The 18117-nt window shown below is 37.6% G+C and overlaps 1 long non-coding RNA gene across 1 annotated transcript; it reads left to right on the top strand.

Moving 5' to 3' along the window:
• The first annotated feature begins 8542 nt into the window (after window positions 1-8542).
• On the top strand, window positions 8543-14873 carry LOC148649513 (uncharacterized). Its single transcript, XR_015926386.1, has 4 exons — window positions 8543-8592; window positions 9829-10426; window positions 12720-12817; window positions 12972-14873. It is a non-coding gene; the product is annotated as an uncharacterized LOC148649513 (long non-coding RNA).
• Window positions 14874-18117: the final 3244 nt, after the last annotated feature.

The raw sequence follows: 18117 nt of genomic DNA, 5'->3' as shown, positions 1-18117 counted from the left end.
AGGAAATTTGGAGTCATCCATGTTTTTATGTCAGAGATGCAATTAGAGAGAATAGAGAATAGAGTCACAGCAGTGTTAGGTTTGGTATAGATGTAGATTTGAGTATGTTGAGGCCATGTGATCTTAAAAGCTGACCAAGTAGAAACATGTAAATGCTGAAAATTAGGGGGCCCAGTATCGAGCCCTGAGGAACACCAGACCTAACGAGTCCAATTTCAGACCTAGATCCGCCAAGACAAAGTGACAGTGATCAGAGAGGTAAGACTTGAACCATTTGAGAGCAGTGTCCTCTGGAAATTATGTTCCAGAGGAAAGAGCACCACCTACCAGTCCACCAAGATGGTTTTCCTGGGAGCACTTGCATTTAGAACTGAAGAGACCCAGTCTCCTGTACTTAATCTTCTGAGATCTGGTGAGCTCAGGCTGTTAGATGATAATTCTGCTGTCACTAAGGGAAATAAGGGACAGTGGGAAGCTTAGATGGAACAAACAGAACTAGATAGAAAGTTTAGATGACACCTGAATAAGGCTTCACACCCGAAACGTTGTGTTTTCTCTCTTCTCTTTTCAGCATGGAATAAACGTGTTACTTGTTCCTTTGAAGACTAGGCATGCTGACGCAGCTACCAACCTGAACTACTTAAACAGAACTAATTATTCTTCAACTTTTACATTGCCAACTAATAACTGCTTGTAATGTGAAACATTTCCAAGGAAAAAAATCTGTTATAAATCAGTTATTTTTCTTTGTATAGCTCTAAGTTTTATTTTCAGGCAGATATGAAAGTCCTGCTATTGCCAAGTGTCATTACCTTCTCTAAGAGGACCTTTTTGATTCATGACAACTATTCTAAAATGATTTACCCTTGTGTTCATTTTAATATCAGAACTCATCATTTTTATTTATTTTATTCAAAGTGTTTTGCGAGGAAAAAGAAATGGGGACAAAGTCGTTTAATTTTAAGTGATGTTCTGGAGGACATCAGCAGCCTTATATCATTATAATTACATCTTGTAGCTGCAATCTCTCCCCAGACATGAAAGAAGACAAGGAAGACTAAAATTAAATCCTGTAATCTAATTTAATGCTTAATATTTTGAATGAAATGTTTTTTTGCAGCAAAGCTTGAGTTTGTGCTGACCGGGCTGTTGTGTAGGCTCCGGGATCAATGCAGAGAAACACCGGACAGCTGTGTAAAAACCAGGCCAATGCGGCTCAGGCTGTTCACAGTCTCCTCCCGCGAGCAGCAATGAGTCTGGATGGAATCTACACTGACGAAGAGACAGGTGGGTGGAAGCTGGAACGACATTAATCTAAATAAAATGGAAATTCTTGTGACAGGTGTGGTGTACTGAACAACTACTTTAATAAACAAACCACTTCATTTTGCATTTAACATTTTCTTCCTTAATAAATGATGTGCAGATCCAATCTCGCCACTGCAAGGGGCTTAATTTTTTGCATATCAGCAAACGGTTGCAACCTGTAACCTGACAGGGTGTTATTTAACAATTTCCTTCTCCCCATATCGATTTAGATTAGTTTAATAGTTGTGGGGATTGGAGTTTGAAGGTCTAGGGACCCGCTGGTAATACAGTATTGGAAGTAAATTGGCAGGCCGTCTGTGTGACTTCTGTCTTCATTTACAGCAGTTTGATCAGGGCTGACCTCTGTGGCAGCCAATTTGTTGCAAGGTGGATGAGGTTGGGTTGCCATGTAACAGAGGCCAGTTTTATTCCTGCTTCTCTGCTTGGGCACAGAGGGACTTAAGAAGCTAACCTGTGAAAGTCTCTCCTTGTTTACAGTGATCTAATAAAATATGGGGGGGAGGGGTTAGTGTGTTGGAGCACATCCAGGTTCGAACACAGAAGGGTCCTGCCATCAGTGCAGAAATTAATTAGCAGAAAGCACAGAATAAATGGAAGGGAGAACTTTCCTATTGATCCCCATGCTGGCAGGCTGTTCTCTTCTTCATGCTCAGGCTGACAAATGCCTGATATGAAAGGTAATGTTAGACTTTAATTTCTGTTTTCTCATAACAGTGTGAGAAGGAAATCATGGGGAATGGAGACCTCAAGTTCTATGATGCTGACAGAGTTTGTGAAGAGTTACAGAGATGTTATGTAGCTCTGACATACGAACATTTTTGAGACCTTTGAAAAATGTTCTTCCACTTTCAAAGATCTTGTCTTGGTTTAATGGCAGTTATGCCATTATAAGTTATGCCAAGATAAACAATTGAATTTAACCACATACAGTATTTCACATGTGATAATGATAATAACGTGTTTAAATTACTGTAGATGTCATCTTGAAACAGGAGACTAGATTGCTATAGAAAAGTGATGAAAGTCTGGCATCAATGTCCAATAAGATGTAAAAGTATTTTGGGTCATTGCCAGAGGGGAGATTATTTTTTACAAAAGAGCACCATGTTCCACTTTTAGTCAGGTTTTTAGTAATAGTTCTACTACTACTACTAAAATAATCACTATTTTTTCTGCACATTACTACTGGGATCCCAGATCTGTTGTCATTCTTTTATCTTTTAAGTAGCTTCACAAGTCTGACACTAATTTTCTAATTGATTGTTTTTGTTTGCACACTGCGAGGAGTGATGTCAGAGTCCTCCCCCACACTCACACCTTTTAATAACCAGACTGTATTTCTAGCACTTGGAATTGATTCACATGTGCTTTTAGATGGGCACAGAACTGTGACCATGAATAAAAAGGAATAACTGGGCACCAGTGTTTTTCTGATCTCATTATTCCTTGGCATTACTGTCTTTTCAGGACTATTCTATAATTTCATTAATTTGAAGCACAGTGTATCACCCTTTCATCCTCCTTTAGTCTTTTACTTTGAAGTGACCAATGATAATCACTTGTGGAGATAGTGGTCTGTGCTCAGAAAGTAAAAGACAATAGAACATATATAATTTCTTTTAACCTGTGCGGCTTTGATTCCCTGTGCAACACTCTTCTTGTTGAAATAATATATTTCTAAGATTTATTTCTCATGTGAAGGAAATCTCCTTGGAGTCTAGGATGGTAATAGCATCACCCACTCAGACGGGCACACTTTGGCTAATATAGCCTAGTGCTCTGTCATATGTCTCATCTCCTTTGCAGTAATGCATTGAGCTGTTGGCCTCAGTGATTTTGTTTCCCCTACTGTGACCTCCATATCATTTCTCCTTATCTGTATGCTGAAAGACGTTTGCTATCAGCACTTATTCTTGGTTTTGATTTTTTGCTCCCAGTCAACTATTTTTCATTTGTCTACATTGAATTGTTTTTGCCATATCCTGACCCACTTTTCTGACACATATAGAAGTATCTTCCCAATGTAATTGATTTTGTTTGTTATTTTGCCATAACTTCAAATTTCAGAAAATCAGCAAATTTGGAAATATTGCTTTGAGCTTAGTTGTCCAGATCCTTTTCCCTTTTCTTGCTTTCTAAGTAACTCTTCTTCTGCCTCTCTTTACAATCTCGATTACAAAAATAGCTGTCTGCTGACAGGCCCGGTGACTGGCCAGGATTCCCTCTTTGTCCACCTGCTCTCCTCTCCCCTCCCAGTCCCTGGGCAGGTGTTGACTAGCTGTGTGCTGCCCCCTCACCGGGGGTGTTGGTCGTTTTGAACTGGCAACTTTCAGGCTATCGGATATAGAGTATAGGGCTTTTCATTTGGCCAGACAATAATGTATTGTAAGAAATAATTAGACAGGAAGATATATGGCACATACATGAAACCTTACAACTGGGCAAGCAGAAAGTGAATAAGATTCACATTGACACCAAATGGTAAGTATTTAAACTGAGTGGAACATAGAAACACAGAAACCGAAGCTAGGTAGTGGTCATCAGATCATGGGAGGTTTATTTTGCATAAACATATTTAGGTCCAGATCCAAATGTTAAACAGGTCCAAGCAAAAATCCATAAAAACACAGAGCAGAAAGCTACTTACAGACATTCTTTACAAAATGAGAAGCTCTGATTATTCCAAGTTTTAAAATCACACACAAAATCAAAGTAGCAAAAACAAACAGGTAATTTTTAGCTGTCACCAGCATCATATTTCCTAAGAGTGACTATGTTTCAAATTTATACTGAAAGATGAACAAATAAAACAGACTGTCTCCAGTCAGTATGACAAATCCCTGTTGGAGTAGGCTGGAAAACACATCATTTAAAGTATTTAACGAAGAGTTACATTTAACAGTTTCACAGTAAGAACAATGCCACTGAGAGGTGTATATCTCTTACATGTACTTTCAGGCTTTCTCAAATGCCCAGGACTTGACTAGGCTTTAGCCCTCTGTCATAACCTGCTGGATCTCATCCCAGATGCTGTTTCTCACATTGAAACAAGACCGCTGGCAAAGAATCAATTGAAAGAATCCCTTGAGCTTTGAAGTTGAAAGAGGGTGTTTTTTCAAGTTCAGTGTCACAGAGATTGAGAAGGCCTCTCTGGGCTCACCCTCAGGTGTGGAATTTAGCCCCATGCAGAGGTCTATTTGAATGAGGGACAATGATACTTCTGGAATCTGTCCATCAAAAACACGTCCCACATCCCACACAAATATTTCTCATTTGAATCCCATCACAGTGCCCAGTCTTGTGTTTCAGAAGGTGAGTTTGTCACTTGTCAAGCCTTTCTTCAATTTACACCCACATCAGCCATTATAATGTTAAGTTATTTTCTAATGTCTAGTCGATCTTCTGCAATCAGACTGAATATATCCTGTAGCATTCTGAGATTTCTCCATCATTCTCACATTCCATTTTATTCAGGTTTTCTAACAAAATGTGCTTCCTTCATTGCATGTACTAATGTGACAGTCACAGAGCACTTTACTGAGGCTGAATTTGATGTAAATCAGAAAAATATAAGATTCAAATACTCAGAATTATGTCAATAACTAGATTTGATATTGAATTTATTTTGATGTTGATAAAAATTCATATCCATGAGTTTCAAATTAGGTTCAGATCTAAAAAGAAGATTTCAGGAGAACACAAAATATTTAATAGATGCAAATTAATCAAAATTTCTAGAAACTTTACAATGGTATTTATTAATGCACTGGTCATTCCCTTAAAATGCTTTTAAATATGCATATGTAAGAAGTAATTTAGATTCAATATAACCATGTCTGCTATGTGCTACTGCATATCTTGTCTAATAATAGACAGTGAATCTATTATTACAGTGTCAGCCCTCTGTTCGGGACTCTTTTTGTAAATTTACCTTGCATTTTACTTTGTTCGAGAGAATACATTATCTAATCTGCCACCTACTCTACTTTAACATTTGCTACAGACAGGGAGAAATGCCAACAATTCCACTGAGCCAAATCCAGCTTTAGCTAATAATCAGATAATTTTCGGTTGAGAGCCCTTAATTTCAATTCATAAGAGAAACAAATGCTCCAATGACCCATCTACTGTATATAAAGTATTATAAGTATAAAATGTTTTTAAATTATTATTATATAATTATATTTTGTATTCAGATATTGTAATAAAACAGAATACCAGTTTTAATTTTCTGAAGTAGAGAGATTTCAACGATATCATCTTTGGAAAGCTCTAGAAACAGTTACTACAAAGAACAGTGGTGCGCTGAGTCTAGGCGCATTCTCATTTATCAAAGCCCTTCAGCAAAGGACTCCCAGCCCATTAATTTCGGAATGGAAGAAAAATATACTTTTATTACAACAGAACCTGAAAGAAAATCAACAAAAGGCAATTTAGTGAAAAACTCAAAAGTGAATCCAATTAGAAGGACCATGCTTTTGTTCAAGTAGTCTCCTTTAACAGTGGTTTTAAGGTACTGTATAGTGAACAATTTTAAGGAAATGTATATAATCTGTATTGGAGGTCATTGGGAGAGAGAGAAAAATCAGACAAGACTGACAGATCTATGCATACAGACAGACATATTGAGTTTCTGTCACAGGAAATATTTTTTTAAAATTTTGAATCAGCCCATTGGCCTCACCTAAACTTCAACTAATTATATGTAGGGTAATCTTCCATTAACCAAAACAAGGAAGGCATCCTTCAGTCTTTGTAGCATTTGGGGAAAAGAAGGTTTTTATCTTGTGTATTGCACATTATAAAATTATTGCCTTGAATTAGTATGGCTGCAAATTAAAACATGCTTTTACATGTCTGCTAACTATCTTCTCTGGTTTGCCTGCAACAGGTTTGTATAAAGGTGTCACCTTGTGCCCTTCAAAGATAAGTGCTAAGTTGCCACAAACATTATCAGGAATAGGTGGCTTTCTATTAAGGGATAGATATTTGTATGGATTTACTGTACATTGTTTTTGTAATCTCCCATTTATAGCTATTTTCCAAAGAAAAAATTCTTATTCATTTCTAATTTAAAGTCCTGCTTACCTGCCCTGTCAGGCACATCAAGGATCTCTTACTAGTTGAGACGCCAATCTCAGATCTCACTGAAAAGTGACACTGATGAAGATTCTGAGCCAACTTTTCTATATGATCCTGGAGTCTTTTTGGACAGTGTGCCATTTCTGAAAGATGTTATGAGCTATCCCGCTGCGTGCTCTCATTTCTGTGCTGAAGTCTTGCAACCATTAGAAATGAGTTTTCATCTTTGATAACTGGGATGTTTTTTGCAAGTGGCAGGCAACACACTGGCGATATTGGATGTCTGCTGTTAGATCCAGATGATAAATATTTAGATGTATTATATAATAGATCTAAGTGTATCTGCCAAGGTCATCATATATCATGTACAGTAGGAGAACATAAGTACAAGCATTACATCTTCACATTTCCTAAGTGGTAATTATCAGATTGAGTAGTAGCCTTTTACATTGTGCAATCTAAAATAAATTTTTAAATACTTTTATCTGTCATTGAACACTGTACTCCCAAAATTGTACCACAAAGGATGTGTTATAAGATAAACATGTCCTGTATTAGTCTAAACAGTTTGCTGAATGACTTCATTTCATGAACATTTTTCTTTTGAGCTTTTATTTTTACACTATATGTCTAGTAACTTCCTACCTTCGATCTAATTATGATTGGTAGGTTCTGTCTGTTCCCCATGGTTAACTTAGTTCATTATTACATTTGGCTCCTATCCTAAATATAGATTCAGTAAAGACTGTTAATGCTGTGAATTTTCCCCTGAGCTGGAAATACTGTTAAAAAAAGAGAAAATCAACCTTGTGATAAAGTGATACTCTGCACATTTCCTTCAGTATATTGGAGGATTATTTTTTTTTTCTATTTGTGTATTTGTATTTTGCCCCTAGTTCATCCCGTTAAGTGGTAATTTAAACAACAAAGGGAGGTCATCCTTAATCTGAAGATTTTTCTAATCTCTTAGTTTATCATTACAAGACGTCTGTCTAGGCATTTCCTGAATGACCCTAGAGAATCAGCATCTATAACTTCCAACTTCATGTACAAAGAAATGCCTCCCTTTCTCTTTAATGAATATACTACTGTTCTTTTCTGGATCTGGCAGTTTTGTTGACTTTCTCAATCACTTCAGAGTTCAGAGTTCAGTTTATTGTCATATGCACAAGTGCAACAAGTGCTATATAATGCTTATTTGCATGTATGCTCCTATACAAGACATTAAGGAATCACCAAAAATACAGAACAGCGACAGCAACAACAACAAGTTAAATAACAGACAACTTAGAGAAACCTCCCCCCAAAAAAACACATCAGTGTGAGCCAGAAGTAGGGGTTGAGTTCAATAATCTGACAGCCTGTGGGAAGAAACTTTCTCTGAGTCGGGACGTTCGTGCCTTTATGCTCCTTTCAGACTTTCAGGTCTTAATGAAAACATAAAAAATTTTCTCCTGCTGTCACCTTTATTCCAAGCCAAAATTAATCTGTTCTACTAGGTTTTGTCCATAGCAGTAATATAATTTTTGTGATTTTAAAAAAAAATTTAAAACAAACAGATAAAATTATGAGAGTTGTTTTGGTCTGGTTGAGGACATTGATGACGTTACATGGAACACCTTGGTGACTCCCAAATGAAAGTACAATCTTTCTACCTGCCCTGGTTTTTTCCAGCTTTCCCAGGTTCGGGTTGGTTTAATCCATTTTGTGTTTTCTGTGTTATGTCTAAAGTGTTATATAGATTTTATTTGCTGTAGCCCATCAGTCATTATGGCTTCAGAAATAACAACCAGGCTTAACGCTTTGGTTCCTATTAACATGTCAGTCAAGTACAATTTCATGTTTGTTTTGACATCTACAATGATGTTACAGAAAACTTTTTTCATTCAGAATTAATGGAATTGTGTGGGGTTCTGTAACTACTGATGTATTTTTAGAGAACACATGAATGAAAAAATACCTTATGCGTAATTCCTTTACTAGTGTGTTTTTTAATTTTAAATCAAAACATTTACTACAAGATTCATTAGACTATGTTTTAAATCTTACACAATTGCTCTTGAGTAAGACATTTCTGAAATCTAAATCATGAAGGGTTAAGCTTACCTTGTTTAACATGATTGTTGCCTGGCAACCAAGAATGGCCATGTTCTCTCTGCAGACAGGAGACAGAAAAAGAAGGTAGGAGTCTTTATGAAAAATAAATTAACTCCAGTAAGTCAATTGGAAATATTCATTAAAAAAATTAGAAGCACATATGAAGTCTCTCTAAAAAGCAATAAAAATTCTCAAGGGAAGTAAACTGACAGCTTTGAGTGTATTGTGGAGAAAATGCATTCATCAGTCTAAGCCATTAGAAAAGGAGAAAGTAGAAACTAAACACAGACCAAGAGCAATGCACAATCATTTATATTTTCCACTCAGGGGTTTATCATCATGCCATGAGTGTGAAAGTAAAATAAAATATTTTTGTTTTAAATGTTCTTTTAAATGTTCTTATGAAGCTCAGATTGGGTAATCTTTTCCCCAACAAATGCTACATTATAAATATTTACTACAGAATTGTTTGTGTGCAATATCCTTTAACCGATTGCCAACAAGAAAACGCTAAACACTTAGTGCTACTAAAAACACTAATGTTTTAGAAATGGTACAGAAATGCCTTTCAACTTACCATTTAAATACTTTCGACTTGCGAAACAAACAATATGTTGCCATGGCAGTTATGTCATGTTATTGTTTTATGTAATTAAGTTTGATTTTTATTGCCATTGTAAAAAACAATCAAATTCCCTTGAATGTAACAAATGGCTGAGTCTGCATAAGAGGATGTTTTAAACCATTTTTCATTGCAGTTACTCAAGGTTGGATTATATCAAAATTTTCAATTTGATGGAGGCTTTTGTAGGTCAGTTGCTTACATTATAAAATGAGTACAAAGTAAGTAGAGTGTCACATTTTGCTTGCAGGAGTATATGGGAACTGGGGAATTTCTACCTTGTACTCTGTACAAGTCAAGCTTTAAATTTTAAAGTATTAAAGAAATCATTCCACAAATTTTGTATTTTTGAATATGGTACAGCATGCAAATTTCTCTCTCACACACAGACATGTATTCCTATCTGTTTGGGAACTTGCCTTGAGTCTCATTATTTTTATTTTTAACTCCATTCAAAATAAAACTCATCACATGGTGAAAATACAACTAAAAAATATACCATAGGCACTTTGAAATTTTAAAGATGTTATCCGTTTTTGAAAAAGAACTTATATTTCCTTGTGTGGATGTTCTCACATTGTGTCTGTCCAGATGTACGCTGTACACTCTCCTATACATACTGTAAATATATCACCATTCACCAAGCCCCCCTTTTGAGCTTATTTCTCACATCCCTCCACCCATCTTCACTCTTCCAGCAGCTCCCTGGTTTGTTCTTCGAGACGCTAGGGAGGTGCAGCCGGTCTCATTTTCACTGGAGGGCTGCTGTCCCTCCCCCTTAAGGGCGCTCCGGATCTTTAGCATTTTAGTTGATTTTGTGCACCTGCGTCCTATTCCTATTCCGGGCTCTGCATTGGAAGACGGACGCCCGGAGGCCTGCCTACCACCAAGTCGCTTCAAGCCCATGGCTGGAGGGCTTAGGCATCCTATCGGCGACCTGAACCTGCTGAGTCTGGGGTTCAGAGCGCCTGGCCTCGTCACCCCCGTTTTTATTCCCAAATCCCTGCACCGGATCCCGTTCCGGTTTTTAACCTCGTCTTGTTTTTATCTCGTCTGGATTTCCTGGTTATTGGACTCTTGGATTTCACCCCAGATTTCCCCAATGGACTCCCTCGGATTTGTTTGCCTGGACCACGCCCCCCCCGAGCCCCTATGCACACTCGTCATGCTCCCCTGTTCATCTACCACCCCAGTTCCTCGTCGTCTCCTCCCCATGTCTGTTCACTCCCTTCTGGATTCTGCTGTCTGCATAGGGTCCTAAAAAACGCTTCGTGACAGCTGCGGCTCCCCTGCCAGGTGAGTTACAACAGATAGACTTCAATTCATTGTGTCTGTCTGTAGCATTAGTTAGGATTTGACCAAACAACTGAAATTGAGAACAAATTACTTAATGGATTGCTTTCAAGCATCTCTGAACCCTAAATGTAATCCCTTTCCAGTGTATAAATAGGTCTATGTTCTATTTGAGCCCTTAAGTAAAGCTGAAGCACAATAAATTGATATCTTTTGTGATATGTTGCTGCTATTCAAAGCACCACAAGAATTATGCACATTAATGTTGTTTTTTTCTGATGTTTCTTCACACTGTACTTTTGCTACTCACAAGACATAAAAATGGAAAAAATGAACTGTTCAGTATTTTGTGTCATCTGGAAATAAATGTATCTAAACATATTGAAAACCACATTCTAAATGTTCCATGGAATGTTTGTACTTTAAGACGCAATATCATCTTTGCTGTCCTTAAACAGAGGCTCTATAATTAGCAGTTTAATTAGGAACAGTAATTAGCATTGTTTAATTACCTAGATCAGATGTTCTGCTTCCTTAATTAAGTTATCTTGGTCCCCAAGTAGATAAATTGTATTGCAGAAATCCACTATCTTGATATGAAGTATTAATTTAATGAACACATCAAAATTCAGCACTGTGTGGTGATATTCTTCAGTGGGAAGAGCTTTTTTCTGTCTTGAAAAATGGAAAGATGTTAAATTTGTTGGCTTTAAATATTTTAGTACACTCCTATTTACCATAATATGTCATGCATTATTTGCCTCAATGATGTTCATTTTTTCTATTTTCTCACCCAAGTCTCTTTGGTGATGTAAAAACCATTATGTACAACCCTCCAGTGTTAGACAGAGTTTCCTTCTTTGTTTACCTTTTCCATTTATCCATTCCTCTATGACAATGTTGAAGTCAATAAAAAGCCTGTAGGTAATAAACACAAATTTCCTGATTTGATTCAGTATTGCTCTGTGATGGTGTCACAAACACACCCAAGGTGAAAACAGACACTCCAAGGCATTAAGATGAAGCTTCACTGAGGCTCCAATAAAGCCAGAGCCTTCACACCTCACATCATTAGCAAATTCTCAGCTGAATACTGTGTGTTTTGAACTGTGTGAAAACTGTGAAATTAACTTTAAGTCTGTGTACTGCTGTTATTTATGAATGTTGCTTTCATATAAACCTTTGCTTCATTAAACCTTTCCTAATTTTTTGTTTGGTGAATTTTGCTTTTCTGTCAGCACCTACAAAAGGGTCGACATCAAACATTGGACATGTCTATGAGTGAAGAGTTCAGTCAAAAATGTAGTTTGCATACATATGATGACCAAAAGATACTCAACTACAGATATTACAGTGGAAGCACAAATCTGTGGATGATGTAAAAATGCTCCAGCAAATTTTCTGGTAGAAATTTAAAATGTATTTCAGGAACCCCTGGGGCTGGCATAGCACAGTCAGTGAGGTTGCGAGTTACAGTTCCTGCTGCAGACACTGCTGTTCTGCCTTGAGGGAGGTGCTCCTGTCCACCCAGCTGTCTAAGGGGTGTCCAGCATTGCTGGGAGTTTATCCCATGACGCCATGTGCTCTCTAGTCCATTTGACCCGACACAAACCAGAATAAGCTCCGGCTCTCACAAAAAAAATATTTTCCCTTTTACCACTACAAATTGACTGACTGCTTTTTGCAGGTATCTGTTCAATTATATAGTAGGGGTATTACTTGCTTGTCCTTCAAAAGAAATTCAACAGACCTTTTAAAAGTCACTTGCATTTGTATGACTTCACGGACTCTTGTGTCACATAGCACACTTACAGAAATTTTTTTTCCAACACATCATCCCCTTCCTCACACACACAAATATATTGTACATATCACTGACCGGTTATTATTATTAATATAAACAACATTTATTTCAATGTTTAATCTGAGTTTGTCCTGAAGTGCATAGTTCTCTTATCCTGACAGTGTGATACAATGTATTGAAAATCTTTAAATGCTTTGACAAAGTCAGTGCAGTGGACTTCTTCTAGAATGAACAGTGAAACATGAACCAGAGAGCATTAGTAGAAACTTAATGGAAGTGCATTAAAAATTGAGAACAGAAGGCACCTTTTTACAATCACAGAGTTGGGAGCACGGAACAAGCCATCAAGCCTGCTGTTGTTGAAGGCGATACCCTGGCTTCATTCACGAAAAGGCTGCATAAGATTCCCGGATGCCTTGGCATTTGGCTGCCAAATTAACTAGATGGGCTGCATAACTTCCTCTTGTTTGAAACCTTTCTTGTACAACACAGATCCCTGCCTCTGGAACATTGAAATATGCTGTATCTTCTGCTTAGCATTGGTCTGTCCCTCTGGACATGCGAAGAAACGTCAGTAATCCAGGATGCAGGTAAGGGAGTCTAGTCTTATGAAACTGTGATAATAGATCTAAAACCTCAATTTGCCAGTTGAAAACACTTGAACAAGAAGAAAAAGAGGTATTTTATGCGAAAAAGGTAGAGTCTTTCAAGAAAATCTGGCAATCACCTTTTGGTTTTTTACAGAATAATATCCTCAAGACACACCACTTGCAGTGAAGCAAGGTTTTGGATTGACTCCAGGAGCTGTAAACAGATGTTGAAAGTGCTGCCCTATAGCTGTGATGGCAGATGTATACCCTGCTTAATGTTCATCGTGATGCTCATTGATGCTATTAAAATGGAATTAGCATTAAAATGTTGAACTCCAAAAGACTTTCTAAAGGAATGAAAAAAACACTAGAAATTCTTTTGTGCCCGAAGGGCTTGACTAATAAGTTAAAACTGGATAGTACTAGCTATCTGCCAAAAACAGAAAAAATCTGCAATCCATTACAAAGATGTAATGAATTCGGTTTAATCTGTACTGTAATGTGTTCAACCTTTGAGAAAGATTTGTCCCACTGGAGTACAGGATTTAGTGACACTGTGTTAAAGATTTGTACAAGCACTAGAGGTTAATGAGAAGCACTGAATCAATGCATGTACTATATGTACAGATTAGTGTCTGTGATTATTACTGAACTGCTCTAGTCATGTCTATATGCAATGTTCAAGAATATGGTGCACGTTCACCCATTTTGCATGAAGGATCCTTTGCTCCTTCAGATCCTGGCTTCACTCTTCTTCAATGTGCTTGGTTTACACGTGTGACGGGGTGGTCTGCCTGTTTTTTGTTATTCGGAGGTCAGAAAACTGTTTTTTTTAAACACATCTTTTATCATCTGTACCCGTGTATGAGACACTCATGAGGTATGAAATAATGCTTTTCCCATACAAATTTCTACTGCCGTCCACAACTGGGTTTCCCTGTGGTTTTGTTTGTACCAAAGGTACCAAAGATGGCCACCAGTAACCCTTCAGAGCTCTGAGATGGTTGATATTGCCACATCAGCAAAAACAACATTGCAGTTTCAGATAAAGATTACCAAACCGTCATAATTAAAAGATCTGTTATTTTCTATGATGACTCCCTGATCTTAAATATAAATTGGCTGAATAGGGCGAATGGCTGTTTGTTTGTGCTCCCTGCAGTGGACTGGCATCCCACCCTTATGGACTCATACCTTAGGTTCTGGGTCATAGTTCTGTTCCTGGATGCTGAGTTATGTTGCAACCAAATTCATTCTAATAAATTAGATCAATCTGTTGTAACAGATTAACAGACTGCTTCAAAATTCTTCCTGTAAACAACAGATACAGTAAAGTTTTTGTACAGTACCTCTGCCATGTTCCTTGTTACAGGAGTTCTGTTATAAACTAAATTGTTTTTAAATACTGTTATTACTAAAAATAAATTTGTTTTTGAGAACCATGGAATTAATAGTCTGAAGGATGGGATTCAGGACTGGGAGATCAGAAATGCACAGTGTGACTCAGAGATCATCCTGAAGAGCGACTTCTTTTATTTCTCAACACACATTGGGGGCTTCAGCTCTAGCACGGAGTAAATCCTTCAGTTCCATCATTTTCTCCAGTTGTTGTCAGGAAACTGCACATCAAGTTTAATATACAGATCATATAGCACATATTCATAATAACGATGACCAATGTAGCAACAATTCTAGGATTCAATGCTTCATTTAAGATTGCTCCAGATTATTTTTGAAACTTTTAAGTTAACTGTTCAAGTTAATTTGTGACTGTAAAAAGTCTCCCATATGTGTGTGTGCCCTTGTGATGATCCAGGCTGTGTCCTGTCTTGCTCCCAATGTCTGTGAAGTTAGCTTCCTGCTCAGAGAAGTTCTGTTTTGGATTCATTAGTTGTTGAAAACTGATGGCTGGAACTTGTCTCATCCTTAGTATGTAATTGTTTTCAGAGAAAATTTGCTTTTCTCTTTTTCTCTTCATCGTTTTAGATAATCAATCACACTGTCTCACAGCACTTATAAATAAGCTCTTTGGGAAAAAAACAGCTTTCGGTATTGGCGCAACCAAAGCTGTCTTGATTTATTTATTTATATTTTTGTCAATATTAAATAATATTATATTACCAGCAGCCATATCATCCTGCAACTCAGAACTGGTAACCCACTGAAGCTAAGCAGGTGTGAGCCTGGTCAGTACCTGGATGGGAGACCTCCTGGGGAAAAACTAAGGTTGCTGCTGGAAGAGGTGTTAGTGGGGCCAGCAGGGGGCGCTCACCCTGTGGTCTATGTGGGTCCTAATGCCCCAGTATAGTGACAGGGACACGATACTGTAAACAGGTGCCGTCCTTCAGATGAGACGTAAACTGAGGTCCTGACTCTCTGTGGTAATCAAAAATCCCAGGCTGTTTCTCGAAAAGAGAAGTGGTGTTACCCCGGCGTCCTGGCCCAATTTCCCACTGGCCCTTACCAATCATGGCCTCCTAATAATCCCCATCTACGAATTGGCTTCATTACTCTGCTCTCCTCCCCACTGATTGCTGATGTGTGGTGAGCGTTCTGGCACACTATGGCTGCCGTCGCATCATCCAGGTGGATGCTGCACATTGGTGGTAGTGGAGGGGAGCCCCCATTACCTGTAAAGCGCTTTGAGTGGAGTGTCCAGAAAAGAGCTATATAAGTGTAATGAATTATTATTATTATTATTATATTGGGCCAGAAGAAAACTTCTGTGGGCTTTTGCTTTACCTGAAGTCACCACAAGATGGCAGATTTTATACTCAAAGTCAAGAGTAACCACAACAACAATGCATGTGATTAAATAAATATATTTAAATGCAGCAGGTTAGACCTCGTGGTTTCACAGAAGGAAATTGAAAAACCCAATATTATATATACTGAGTAGAGAACTATAAATACATATTAAAATAATTAATCTGAGTTATTAAAAAAACTCCCAAGGGAGTGAAACAGCTTAGTAATTGACTGCATTTCTTATACAGTAGGTACAAATTCGAAGTTTGATTGATTTAATTAAGATGGCATCAACAATACATAGCACTCATTTAAGCAGTGTTATACTGCCAACCAGATTTCTCAAACTCAAGTCCTCTGAGAGCCTCGTGTTTGTTGGAACTCGTTCCAATCTGAATAGTCAATGAATCAACCAAATTAAACAAATTATTTTCTTAGATTTTTCATACAGACATTTAGAATTAATTTAGTCATAACATTCACCTCAAGGTACAGTCACGTGTAAAATAGCTCCAATTTTGATTGTACTATAAGTATTACAGTAATTCAGTTAATGAAATAGAGCAACTATGCAAGTGAGAGCTTGCGCAGAACAACAACTAGAACACTAGACCCTCCAGGAAGAGAGATTGACACCGCTGATAAGAACTGTCTGACAATCTGTGTCCTGTTGGTATTCAGGCAACTGGAAAATAACTTTCAAGTTTATCTATTAACAGGATCAATCTTGTTCCTCTAAGGGATTATTGTGCAACCAAGCACTTTTTCTGTAACATCCAGGAAAGAACCCTGTCTCTCACCCCTACTCTCTGAACTGGACACAGGGAGGAATTCACTGACTGGCTGCTGACAATCTTAGAATTGTCTTGTAGTGAGATCTTAGCCTCTCATGTGTTATGCCCTTCTGAAGATGAACCTTCAGAGATTCATCTAATGCCGATGCAGTTTCAGCAAATCCAGCCTAATGTTTGAAGAAAACATCATATTTGTTGCCTAAACCCTTTGGTATGAACAGCTTTCTGGTCACAGATTCGATTAAGTAAACCAGTCAAGGTTCAAAAAGTGACTTTTGGATATCATTACAACAATTCTTCAATTTCCTAAATATAGAGCATTACTAAAGAATATAGATGCAAAAGTCAGTCATATGTAAAATGTAATTTGTTGCATCACATAAACCAGTGCTTGCTTATGGAAGTCACATGTGAAAAATATGTTTGTGATTGAAAAATTAATTTCCTCAGGCTTGGCTTTTTAACTGTGGCAATCTGGATCTCTGATTAATGTCAATATCCCTGCAAATGAATATATTATTGCTTTATATTTGTTCTTTATTAATATTCAGTACTCCTGTAATTGTGGTATGTATAAACCTACAGCTGTTTCCATCAATACATACTGCCTCATTTCAGGGTATGGAGATGCTATATGAGCAGCGTCCCAGGCTCGAGGAGTCTGTGGAATTGCAGGGATCGTTCGTACTAATGTGGTGGTGTTGGCGTACACAGTGATTCATACAGGTCTACAACCTGCCTGTAATACAGTTAATATATCGGGAAACAATGGGCCAGTCGTATTTAGTTAGCCTGTACCTGTATTTTAACTCATAGGATACGTAGGTCAGCTAATGGCCATGTGTTTATCTGTCTGGCCCCGTTGACCAGAGTTGCTCGTATTCATCATTACTGTATGCCAAAGGGGCAGGTCGCTGCATTACTGGTGTTCTGGGTAAATTGGTTGTAATAAGAGACGAGAGGTTTTAGGCTGCAATGTGTATTAGCAATTGAAAAAAAAGTCAATTAGTAGAAAAAAATGTTAGCAATGAGAAATATGTCAATTTCTATCTATATATACTTTGAATATTTTTTAACTTCCACTTGTAAATTTCTTCTGATTCTGAAATAGCGTATATTTTCTGCTTTGTGTTCTAGTTCTAGTTCTAGTTGTGATATTAAGGTTCAGTGGAAGTGGGAACTGCAGTCTTTTTTAAGGTGCTGCACAGTGTGAGAAAATAAGGTTTTATAGTAATCCTGCTGTCAGCATTCAGGCTGTTTCTCATTGTGCCTTGAGGCGCATACATATCAGCAGGTGATCTCCACCTTGCTCTGAATAAGCCTGCTGTATCTTTTGTAATTAGGAGATAATGGAGGCTCGTTCCAGGTTCATAAATTCAACTTTGTAGCCAAACTGTCAGATCTGCTACTGTGCCTTATTAAAAAGTCCCTGTTTCTGGGGCTGTTGGTTAGTTCTCTTTGTTTAAAAAAGGAAGACAGTAAAACATGTAACAGAACGTTTAGTCAATATAGAAAAAACTCTGTATGTGCATGTTAACCCTGGTTTATATCCATCTTTTAATAATGTCTACAGCTACTGGATTAGAATGCAAATATACTAGTGAATACAGAGATTACAGGGATGAAGAATGAACAAGACTTGTCTCTTCCCTAGAGACCCCGTGCGCAGCATTTTCAAACTTTTCAACAGTGCTGTGAGAGGATGGACGGATAGAGTTTTGCACTAAACCTGAATAATAAAAGGTTTGTGTTACTGAG

The sequence above is a fragment of the Lepisosteus platostomus genome, chromosome 14, assembly GCF_059453375.1.
Source record: "Lepisosteus platostomus isolate fLepPlt1 chromosome 14, fLepPlt1.hap1, whole genome shotgun sequence".
NCBI lineage: Eukaryota > Metazoa > Chordata > Actinopteri > Semionotiformes > Lepisosteidae > Lepisosteus > Lepisosteus platostomus.
Note: the sequence above shows the minus strand (reverse complement) of the source record. Positions and strands in the feature narration are given on the sequence as shown.